At 41.3% G+C, this 12,683-nt stretch overlaps 1 long non-coding RNA gene across 1 annotated transcript in view; it reads left to right on the top strand.

The window, feature by feature from the left end:
* Positions 1-11,640, top strand: part of LOC142563993 (uncharacterized) — a 29,814-nt gene extending 18,174 nt beyond the window's left edge. Inside the window, exons 2-3 of the long non-coding RNA XR_012824461.1 lie at positions 10,113-10,165; positions 11,530-11,640. This is a non-coding gene — a long non-coding RNA (uncharacterized LOC142563993). The remainder of the gene's footprint in view (positions 1-10,112; positions 10,166-11,529) is intronic.
* The last annotated feature ends 1,043 nt before the right edge of the window (positions 11,641-12,683 follow it).

Raw genomic sequence — 12,683 nt, 5'->3', positions numbered from 1 at the left:
AAACCGCGCTATACCTTGCTACGTTGGTGCTACAAATACCACTTGTGGTTGCGTTTGTGATTTTATTAAGACAGGTATTTAAGTGTGTGGTTCTTGTCTGTTATATTTACGAATGAGTACCTTTAAAACCAAGCTTAAAAGTATGCACAGGGGCAGTCAAAAGTTTCTATGCCACAGCTTCCACTAAAACGCTGACTTCGTGCCCATGTGGCGTGTCATCTGTCGAAATATGAGAGCCCCAAGGTTCTTGTGATGAACAGGGTAAGGAGCACGATTTCTCACTAACCACAGCTTCCGAGTTCCAAATTTACTACAAGTGTCCCCCCTCCCGATTGCATAAAGTTGAACGCTTTAAACACGCTGTGGCCTGGGAACTTTTGACCACCCCTGTACAAAGACGCAAATATGTAATTCTCCTCGTCCCAATTTACAGTCATATACAGTAGACGACAAGGGCAAGACGTTCTTATGGAGTGAAAAGAGTACCTTTGACAATGATGCACAAGCCTTTCCTTTTTAACCATCGCACTGACAGACTGCCACGCTTAATCTGGTTACACATAGGTTCCACTTAGTAAGGGCAACTTTTTTGAAATAAAATTCCCCATATATAGGAGTAACACGTGAACTGAATACATTTTAAATATGTAGAACCTTGTTGCTCTTAAGTTTAGAATGAGGTAAAACAAAACACGTTCCACGCGTTAATAGGTGGAACAACTTTCCTCTTCAGTGCTAGATGATAAAAGCAAGACCATGTTCCACATATTATTTCCTCGAACGTCGTTTTGTATGAATACATTACTATATTACCTGCATAGCACAATACTCCATTTATTATTATCTGCAACTCTATTTCCGCTAGCCAGGCCGTCTACGATGATTAATGGCACCAAGCAACTCTGCAAAGAATTATGGTAGAAGTCTTGCTGGAATATGGTGCTGAAAACCAAATCATGCTGTTTTAAAATTTAAATACCCTTATTTGGTAGTAGGAAACACTATTGTAAGAATCACACATATGCTCTATTTGATGCTTAGTTATATGAGAACCATTTTACAGAATTGTTCAGAGCCGCAGCAATGCAAACAGACGAGCATCATTACAAATGACTAAAGGAGCAACAGGCCCACACTCCACAGGAAAAAATAATGACCAAAGATTAATACGAAGGCTGCTGTACGCCAACAATACAATGTGTAATCTTTAAAAAGAATGCTAAATGATACCTTTTATACAAGATAATATTTTCTTTTCCCGGTTATTTAAAAAAACTGTTCTGCCAGTGCCTCAAAAAATACCCAGATATATCAAAATCATGGCCACGCCCAACAAAAAGCAACATTCTTATAATACGAAACATTCAAACATATCGAGATGTCTTAGCATGACTACAGGGTAGTCGAAAGAAATATTGATAGCTTAGAATACCACGCACAACTTATAAAACATATACAAGGACACACCTACCTCGAAATAATAGGTATATTAGGAAATAATAGAATAAAATATAAGGCACTTTTTAAGCTCAAAGAAAGGTGTAGACTTGACTTTAAACTAAACGTCCCGACAGGCATAAACCTTCAAGCATAAGCTATTAGTTGTCACAGATTAGAATTCATAACTACTGAGCATTTGCTGCTGTATCATGGATTTTATAAAAACCACTAAAGCACACAAGGAACACTTCCTACTGCACACCTGCGTTAAATTGCTTTTGCACCGCTCACCAGAACCAAACAAGCATAAGCACTAAACAGCTACTCTACTGCATTGAACACAGTAAATAAGGAGTTATTCAGAAGGCTACAAAGACGATGTTTTGCAACTAAAAAGAAGGCAGACAGAAATGTTTTGTATAAGAGGCTATCATTTTTTTCACCCGTATTTGTTTAGAAGGGTGAGCTGCCACTGCACCTAAAACCATTATATATAGAGTAAATATTCTGAACAGCTGATACAAACACTAACATTCAGATATCACAAAATACTACTCCCACGTTGTACGCACTGTATATGAGGACACACTTTTCCTCCAAAAAGAGCATTTTTCTGACAATAGATAAGACATGACTGGGAAGTAACTGATAACTTGTAACCTGAAAAACAGGTGCAGAGCGAGCTAGAAAAAAAAACTGCCTACCAGCCTCATATAGCATTACACAATGTACAATGTTTGCGAAAGATGTTACAGCAAAACGATTTAAAATTAAAAATCCTTTTCTGGTTTAAAACATTTGGCATAAGAAATGTCAGGAAAACTTACATACTGAAATGCCATCTTAATAATAAGCTCCAGTCACAAATTGTCTTGTTAATTTATATTTCACGCACACATAAAGTAATAAAAAATTGCAGCTTATCACAATTTCTTATTGGAAAAATACTAAAAGTCTCCAAGACAAGACAATGCATAATCAGATTGTCCTAGAGCTGTGAGACAAGACACTTGATTACTCTACTTCACGCCACAACAAAAGTGTTTTTGGTCAGAATTTTAGCAAAAACGTTCAGAACCAATATTTGAGAATTGCCGGTTTGGCAATTGCTAATAACTGGACAAGATATAATTGGTGGATGGCTGCCAATTTGCAATTACAACATACGCACTACAAGTAACTTAAAAGTTGAATATCAGTGTTTAGCTACGAGCTTGGAGAATGGCACATATTGCAAGATTGCTGACATGAACAGTGGTGTTTATTGGAATCTAGTAAGAGCCATGTCTTGAATGCGAGACACTCTTATGCCTCCCTGCAACAACACGCATTCTTCTACAAAGTGTAACAGTATCACTTTGAGTAAGCCACATATGTATCACACCCGTCATTCATATCAAAAGAAGCCAACAAACACTGACATCCAGGGTAAAATAGTGGAAGTTACTTGTGCTTAATAAATGAAATAAAGAAAGGATAAATTAATGGAAATGAAAGTGGATGAAAAAACAAGTTGCCGCAGATGGGGAACGATCCCACCAGCGGTGCGTTGTTGCGGGATTGTTCGCCACCTGCGGCAGTTGTTTCTTCATCCACTTTCATTTTCATTAATTTATCGTTTCTTTATTTATTTATTAAGCGCAAGTAATTTTTACTATGTTTTCCTTGGTGTAGGTGTTTCTTGCCTTCTTATGATATGACTGATAAAGCTCGAGCCCCTCGGTTAACGCCCTTCTCGTTTACAGCTATCATTTGCCATACAAAGTCGAAAAAAGAGAGACCAATAAACGGTTGCCATAAATGTGGTGACAACGCGTGCACATGCTTACAGTGAAGCTATTATGACTGGCCACAATTTTAAGCAATGTATTTTTAGAACTACCAAACCAAACAGCTGTGCATTAGAATTTCTGGGTCCGTGCGAGTCACTGCTACCTTTCTGCATTGTTTGTGCTCAAAGAGCAACAAAAAAAATCCCACATGCAGCATCTGGTCAGCTAACCAGTTTTTGTAGGGAAATGTTTCAGGTGCTTTAAAAACAGCTTAAGTTTGTGCGACATCAAACAGCGTCGAAATGCCTTCTCTCAATTATAGCTGTCTGGATCAAACCTTAGATTTGACAAAATGCATGTGGGTTCCTCACATCGAAGACAAAGTAAAGTTTTGGGCAAATGATTAGAGCATGCTCCAGTGATGATTTCTCAGCCAGATCGATGGCGTGGCCTTGCAGACGACTTTGTGCCCTTCGACTTGGGTGATGATACAAGGCCCTGAGATAGGCACGCCTCGTTTATGTGTCTCCTCAAAAAAATTTTTTTCGTTCACTGCCGTGCAGCAAAATGCCCTCTGGCATTTGAAAGAACAGGTAGCTATTAAATTTTATAAATAGGTATACAAAACACTGTCCAAAGTAAACAAAATGGCATCTAAGTTAAGAAGTTCCTTTTTTTGCAAAAGCATAAATGCGACTAGATTGATAACTGATGTTTAAGAATGTGCTAAAAAATAGACTAGCACGTGAGTGAAGGCACGTTAGCTTGTTCAGCATAAAGAACACTTACCAATTAGGTCAGGGCAAATTCAGCTTTATTTTTCCGAAGGTATCAGTCAATCTGAATGAAGCTTGCTCGGCACAGCATCTTTCGAATATCTTGAAGCTTTGCCCCTCATCCATGTCTCCAAACGCAGCTTCAAACATCGCTTCAGCCTCACGTGCAAGCTGCAAAAATGTACAGAAAGCCTTCAGTATAGCTTGGAGGCTAGACAAAATGTTAAGGCCCGATCTCCGGAACTTGGCATATCTGAATTGCGGTGTCCTGTAGTTTACAAAAATGGTGTCACAGAAAGCAAACACAGCACTAGTTTTCTATTGAGAAAAGGAATCAGCTTTTCAAACACAAAAACTGCAATTCGACAATGCTTACACGCACAATAAATGCGTATACTAAAGAAAAAAATTCAGCCTGTGTAGCAATGTTGATAGGATCTACTTTTCCAACTGTAACAAACGTTACCAATTCAATTGGAAGACGTGGTAGACAAGACACCTAATGCGCACAACACATGCACCACTCTAGCGTCATCTGGTGTATTTACTTTGTGATCCAACATCACCACCGTGATTTCTAAGTGAAGGCGACAACTGTGGTAACAAAAATGGAGTCAATAATTTACATATGGTAATACCACATTTCGCTTCAGAAGTTACACAGAAAGTTCATTCTCCCGGCTTTTCCGTCGAGCATCCAGTGTGCACTGCAACAAGATTTTCATTCTACTAATATCCAAATCTGCTGGGTCCGAAATGGTATCCTTGATTGTCTGAAAGTAAGCGACATTTCATTTTCACACTATATAGCACATTAGGCAGCCATTAAATATTTACCAATCTCCACTACTACGACAAGATGAACGTAAATGCACCTTACATATGAAAGGACACAAAAGATAATTGCCTCTGGCATGCCAGTAACCAAGCATAGAAAAAAAGAGCAGCAGCCCACTGAAAACCTGCCCCCTATTAAGGTTCTAAGAATGCTGCCAGCATAAGCTTCAGTTACCACAAATGCAATGGTGCTGGATGGGCTGAACATAAGAAGATTTGCATGGGGTGAACCTACAAAACTTCCATATGCCAGGAAGTTTGTTTGTTGTTTACAGGCAAGACAGCGTTCTGCCAACCTAAAACGAGAGAATTCAAATTTGGGTGGTTTCTACATAAACTGAGTTCACTAACGAGAGCTCCATGTGAGACAGGAGAGTGCCCACAGAGAATGCACCTGCCAATACGTATTACGTCATGGCCAACTAGATCGACAAGGCGCTGAAAACCATTGCATTGCCCTCCTTGCAGATGCCATTATTCACGGACGTATCCACCTGTGAAATTATTCAATCTCTTGTCAACCACACTCATAACCAAAACTCACAAGCCCAGGCCAGAAGCGTGTAAACATTAAGCACTTTTTTAGTGCGCACTGCTACTAAAATTGACAGACTATTTCGCCTTCCAAGGCTTCAGCATAACAAGGCTAAAGCTTCAGTAGTGCAACTCAGTGATGACACTGTTTCTACAACGGCAGTCACTTCCATATTAAAAATGGTTGTGCACGTCTTACTCCACCGTCGCTCCTATTACAACTCCCCCTCTAGGCACCATATTATGAATTTTAAAAGAAAGCAAAAAATTGACATCTGTACACGCGGGACGTTAGAAGTGCCGGGCAAGCGCGAAGGTACGGCTCCAAGAGAGCAAGTGTGGTCTCTACTACGGCCCCGACTGTTCTTTTTTTTTTGGGGGGGGGGTTTACGTGCCAAAACCACTTTCTGATTATGAGGCACGCCGTAGTGGAGGACTCCGGAAATTTTGACCACCTGGGGTTCTTTAACGTGCAACTAAATCTAAGCACACGGGTGTTTTCGCATTTCGCCCCCATCGAAATGCGGCCGCCGTGGCCGGGATTCGATCCCGCGACCTCGTGCTCAGCAGCCCAACACCATAGCCACTGAGCAACCACGGCGGGTGGCCCCGACTGTACTCTCAGGAAAATGAGCTATGTTAGTTGAAGGCAGAGCAGCGCAAGGCGCGAGAACGGTATAATACGGCGCAACTGACTCAGCACGAGCGCCGCATACGCGAGAAAGTCAGTCAGACGTACACCCAGCCACGAAAGAAGCGCCCCGCGACTTCTACCACACGACTCAGAACCTTGCCCGTTAATTATGCAATATAAGCCATGCACACCCGAGCGTTGTGCTCGAGTGAGCAAACGCCGCGTATGTGTGCAGGCACTTTGCCGCCATTCCAGCTAACAGCCCAATAGAAGCTGCGGCGGTGCGATAGCGTTTCTTCACACATTCACTTGCTACGCAAACACATAAATACAATGCGCAGGTTTCATCTGCGTGACAATGGCGCGAAAACCTGAGCGCCGCACGTTTGCATCAAAATTGACATATACAACGACAGCAAAAAGCAAAAGCGCTTACCTCTACGTGGAGTCCGTGGCGGATGGCAAAGCCAGGCCTTCCAAGTAAACGGTATTTCTTGAACCGAAGAAAAAGAAAGCTAAATTTTACGCACTTTGCAACAGAGTATCAATGCCGCACGCTGCCCAAACAAAAGCTTCGCCCCTTCATAGTCGGCGCGGCTCGACTGGCGCTGTGGCGTCCAATTTTGTCGCTTCCAGAGATTTGGCGCTCCGTTTGATAGTGATAAATTCAACATTGGCCGATGCGGTTGATTTTAACTTGTCTCGTACGCCAAATATACTGTAGTTATCGGAGACACTGCCACATCATATATTTCACAATAACTTTTGGACAGTTTGTCCTTGGGAAGGCGGTTTGTGTAGAGTCCTCTCTTTACAGCCTGCTATCACGATGGGGAACATACGTGGCACTGAAAGCTCTAGCGACAAACCCTATTTCTGCTTGTACAATCCGTAAACTTCATGACTTGGAAGGTTGAAATTCTACGCCGTTTATTGCTCACCAGCTTGCCACTAGATGCTTATTTTTTTTTACCAGGGGGTGGAGGTATAAAAAAACGATGCCGCCATGCCAAAATTTTTGTTCTCGAGAGCCACGAAGACTGCCTTCCCCACGCCGGCGATCAGAAGAATTGCTGCAAATCTCTCATTCATTTCATCTTCATGGCGAACGCACAAAGCAGTTTTCTCTCGCGTGCTCAGATCCCACACTTCGCCTACGCCATACATTCTTCGTGGAGTACATGGACGCGGCGCAAGGGGATCTCGTATGGGTTTCCTTTCAGCCACAATTTCTGGCATACGACGTTAAACTAGAGTGTCTCCGATTGTTACAAAAGAAAGAAAGGAAGAAAACATCAAGGAGCGAAGCAATGCTATGCCAAGATACTGGTATTCACTCAGTTAGAAACGTCGACATGATAGCACAGTGGCCTATGTCGCTACAATTTTTTTCAGAGTATTCAATTCTGTTTATTTATTTCTCTGTGCTTTCAGTGCCAGTCTACCTGCAACACTGGCGCTTGCTTGTATGGGTCTTGTTGCCTTGTTCGGTTCAATTTCACGCAATGTCAAACACTACTATGTGCTTACCGTATGTTGAAATATTCTTTCCCGACGAAAAAAACCGCTTTGAATCACTCGCTCCTTCTTGCTCGAATCTGGCGATGTTCCTTTTTACAGTTCAATTTTAGTATCAACAGGCTCAGCAAGTTACTTGCGGTTTAAGCACCAGAACAGCACAAATGTTAAGAAGTTCGAAAAGGAAAGAACGCTTTCGCAAAAAGACCATTAGTGCTGCAAAAAACGTAGACGCTTGCAATGATAACTCAAATGCTGGCTGCTATACCATTGCTTTATACTTTGGAGGCTAAATGGCAGTTGCCCACGAAATAGCCCAAGTAAAGTGAAACCATAAAATGGTGGCTCATGCGCGGCCTCCAAGCACAAATATGTGGGTGTATTAATCTACAGCGGACCTTTCGAAAAGGGTAGATGAGTTTTTATTTCCCAGTTTGTCATCCGGAATAAGTTATGCGTTCGCGCCTGGTCGCTTTATAGTTGTAAATTTAGCACCACAATATGGCCTTTTCGCATTTAGAAATTAATCTTGCGCCGTTAGTCATTGCCTCACTATCGCAGAATAACTTCGCCAGTTCTTTCGTGGGCAGTTATTCGAATCGCATGGTCCTCGAATATCACCAGTACGTATCATATTACTATCAGTAATTGTATCAATTAAGAAGAAATTAAAAATTTCAGAAGCGATATTGCTCTCTACTTGCAGCGGTATTTTTTGCACATTCCACAGTTACCCTCTCCGCTTTATGCGAGAGCACAGCGCCAAATACGATGCGAAAATGTTTAAAAATACAGAAACAAAGGCTGGCGCCTTCATAAAACGTTTGTGGTGCAAATCATGTCAATTGCTAGAAGAAGTTTCGATGTTATGCTGTCTGCTGGCTTTTTTTCTGCATCGACAAGCTATACATTGGGTAGAATGGGCGCTGATGGAATGTGCGCCTGCGAGAGCACCACAGTGCGCTGAAGTCTGCTCCGGGGTTGCATATGTCTGTTCATTGTGCAAAGTGTGGCTTCGCTGCAGAATTTCCGCACACTTAAGTTGTGTATAGTAATCATGACGTGAGCACCAGAGATATAGATGGTGAGTTCACCACCTATATGACTATTTCCACCACAATTTCCTTTCTAGACGACACCTAAATTTAGTTGAGTTTGTTTGTCCCGCCTTCTTTCCCCCATATTCATATCTTCTCTCTTATTTATACCTTCTGTGGATAAATTTCAAGTTCAGTCTGCGACTCTTGTGTCTCGCTCTTCTCTGTTGGGCTTGTTTGCATTTCCGAAGGAAACTATGAGCCCAATACGCCTTCCGCTTTTCGAAACAGTGTGATAGATCCACTAAGCAAGTAACTGTAGTGAGCTTTGTGCATCAGCGAAACTTCACGTCAGCGTTTCAATGAATCAAAACATAAAGTTAGCAAGACCATTTCGCTTTTAGGTTCGAAATACTTCGGTATTCGTTTATTCGTGGTGACTGCCCGCTGCGATTGCTTGAGTAAGAGAGGGGGGTCCGAAGAAAACGTATGGCGTCACTTAGCTTCTTCGCCACATGCTTCACTGCAATGTATGTTTTCAAGTGGAATAGCAGAAAAAACAAGTATCTCGTTCACAAGATGTAAGTGGAACGGGAAAATAGTAAGAGCAACAGATTAAGTTGAACAAGTCGTTGATCCACGTAACGCTGGCATGTTCCACTTCAATGAAAAAAAAATAAAGAGAGAATGAAGAGGTTGCGATTCGTGATAGCCATATTAATCGCGAAAACAGCCGCATCCACATAAATATGAGGTTCGTTACAGTAAAATATGTGGAATTTTAGTTTTAACTGGAACCTATGTGTAACCGGATTAAGAGTGCAGTCACAGCCTTTCTTGACATTTGCGGTTTTCCTTACCTCAGGTGTAAGCCTGCTTTATTTGTAAGAAGCCAGAAACTATATATCATGTGTTCGTACAGCGTATATAAAGGATAAATGTTTAGGATGAGCTTCGCAGGATCAACAAGAAACTTCTTTTATTTTGGTCCACACGGTGTTAGGCTTTTGCCTGCAGAAAATGTAGGTTGTTTTCTCATCTTATCATGCTAACGGGCCTCGACTGCTTATGGCGTTCATGTAGGGCGGTGTTTCAATGCGAGCCGGATGCCAGGTCTGTACTAATATATTTTCGAAAATGAATGTGGTCATTCGTCAAAGTACTAACACCATAGAAGTGCATGCCTACGTGGCTGTTCTTGGAGGTGCCCTTTACAGAACTCATGAAATTGTAAAATACTATTACTTCAGTAGTTGAGACACTTTTGGTTGTAAGCCTTCTGCCTTATTGTGGTTCCAAATTACTGCTTGACTTTTGATGTAACGTGTACAAAAGAAGCAATCAAGAGCACAAAATGCGTGTGAGGCGAAATCACTTCATTTACATTTTTTTTCTTGAGATCCGTAAGCGTTCATGCGCAGCACACCAATTTGGTGCTGAACACGACTCCATTATCATGTATCCGCTTTACGGTACTGATGCAGAGGAGTGATACATAATACGTCTGTAATTTAAAATAACGTTTTCTGCCCGTCATCCAGCCTAACACGCTTCACATTTCCAGGTACCCGATCTCGACGCCTAATGCGGATGGCTCAACCACAGTATATGCATCAGGCAAGTGAAGACAAATGCATAATTTAAAGTCCAAAAATAAGTGTCACCTGCCATATATTTATCTGTACCAGCGTTTCAAGTCTGCTTTTGCAGCGGAAAACGAAGCAATGATAACGTAAATGAGAAGCAAGGCTGAGCGAAGCTTAGTACTGGCAGCTCAATATCAGATTGAAATCATGAGGACGCATGGTGACCACGAGAGGCTTCTTAGCTTGTAGTACTGTCCTTGATGCCTCACGAAATGCCAGGAAAACATGCTCGTGCTATGAGTGATCCCCTTTGTAGGTATTTCTAACTTGGTACATGTAATGTCTTCTCGGCTATATTGCCCCGCTGTAAAGCATGTGAATATAACACTGAGAAAAAAGCTGTATGCGCTTAAAGCTTAGTAAGACAATGATTTCCCCCCTTATTACATACATGAGAAGAACTGTACTAGGGCAGTGAAGCTTCTAATTGTTTCAGCTGAAAATACCCTCCACAGACTCATTTTTGACGGCATTTGTCAAAGTGCGTCCTGGTCCCCACGTGTCCTGAATCACGCCTTTTCTTGCGCGGCCCCGTTATTCCGTGTACTCAAAAATTTCAAAAATCCAATCTTGTTATATGCTGGCCGTAAGTGGTTTACAATTTTTGGAGCCAAATATCATGCGGTGCCTCTACACAGGTAGTCGAATCTATGCATGATACGTCTTACATAACCTTCGTCTTCTACCTTTTCACTATTATCGCATCATTTCTACAATGCTCCAATTATAACCTCTATGATAGGTGCATCATCAACTGTATATAGCCTCCTGTCAGTTTTCTGTGTGGAGCACGTGGTTTACGGCGCATAGTTCAACATTGTGCATTTTTAGTTAAGACTAAAACTATAAAGAACAGACGACATATCATAGAGCAAACATTAGCCAATGCTCGAGTTGCTTCATAAAAACAAGCTGGAAAACAAAATTACATACAACATATCCTACAAAATCAACGTAGTTATGCTTTTCCGCCTTTGTCCCAACGCATAGGGCCACATATACAGCAATGTTTGGCGATCTTTTGATGTCAATTTCAACAATAAAATCAAGATACACGACAAAATATTTTGCTAGAAAGTTCTGGATGTATCTGGCGGATCTTGGCAATACTTGCAGCCTAGATCCCCCAGATGTACCACGTAAGCATTAGTGCCAGAACCATTTTTTTATGTTGAAAGTGTGATAACTCGTTCTATTGTTAATACCTATGAAATTAGGTCCTCCTGCTGCTCTACATGTGTTATTATCAATTAGTCGGGCTCTGTCGCTATGTGTGTGAACTCTATGCACACGTGAGAACCACCTTCAGCCAATACACCCGTCTTTTCTGTCAAGGATACGCAACTGTTGGAGGAGCCTGTACAGATAGCCGAGGCATTTTAGTTCAAGACCAGCCACGGACCTACCACGGAGTATTAACCCTTGTTCACGAGTTCCTACATGCGTAAGTTAATATAATTTTGCTGTCTTAAAAATTATATATGAGCTCCGTGGTTAGCATTCCGTGCAGAAAAATGGCTTTTCGCCCTCAAAACCCGTTGATGTGTCCTCTGTTACATATGTCAATCTAACAAGTTACCACCGTAAAATATACGTGTTAAGAAAAGTTGTTCGGTCGCATCGCATTGTTTTAATTTATTAATGTAACTTATAGTATAACAAATTCTGCACATTCGATTATGAATAACTTGGCAAGGAAATCGAGACAGGCTTATATGGACAGAGCAGATTTATGTAGAACATGGACATGCATTTCGGCCTTTGTGATGTTCGTACATATAGATTTACTTTTCCTCGATATTTCAGTGGTGCTTTCGTAGAACGTCTACGCTGCACATCTCCAGAAAAAGCTTTTCAAAATAATGATAGGTTGTCATTAGGTTCGAGTAGAAAAGCAGTCTGGATACTTTTGTGTAACTTAACAAAAGCACCTTCATAGTAGTAAGTGTATGCACATGAAAAAATGTCACGGTACAGCATTGATATGAGCCATGCAAATTTGTTTGTCGTCAACCAAATTCTATCAGGCTGCTTTCCTTTATGGAAAATTTTGCATCAAATTGAATCACCGCAGAAAATTTGTTAATTACAAATGGAACCTACCCTTAATGCTCTTGAAGCTGCAAGGAGAGAATTCCACATAACACATTACTGGGTCATTACTGTGTGTAAATAGGAAGCCTGACGGAACAAACGATGGCACAACCGCTTCATAAACATCGTATCAAAAATCTTACGATCTGTGAACTTTTATTTTTTTTCGTTCCCGTACTCACTCTTAATCTGGGGCGTCATGCGCATATTTGGATGCTTGATGGTGTCAGTCGATGGCGTAAATGTGAACCAGAAATACACTATTAAAACAAGATGTGTCAAAATAGCGACTATAGCAGATGCTGTCGACCATAAAACGTATGTGGTTTGTATTGCAAGATAGCAGAACAATCTACAGCATGAACACAATCACACCATATGGCTTCATTCCGCGG

This window comes from Dermacentor variabilis, chromosome 11 (genome assembly GCF_050947875.1).
Source record: "Dermacentor variabilis isolate Ectoservices chromosome 11, ASM5094787v1, whole genome shotgun sequence".
In the NCBI taxonomy this organism is placed as follows: Eukaryota; Metazoa; Arthropoda; class Arachnida; order Ixodida; family Ixodidae; genus Dermacentor; species Dermacentor variabilis.
Note: the sequence above shows the minus strand (reverse complement) of the source record. Positions and strands in the feature narration are given on the sequence as shown.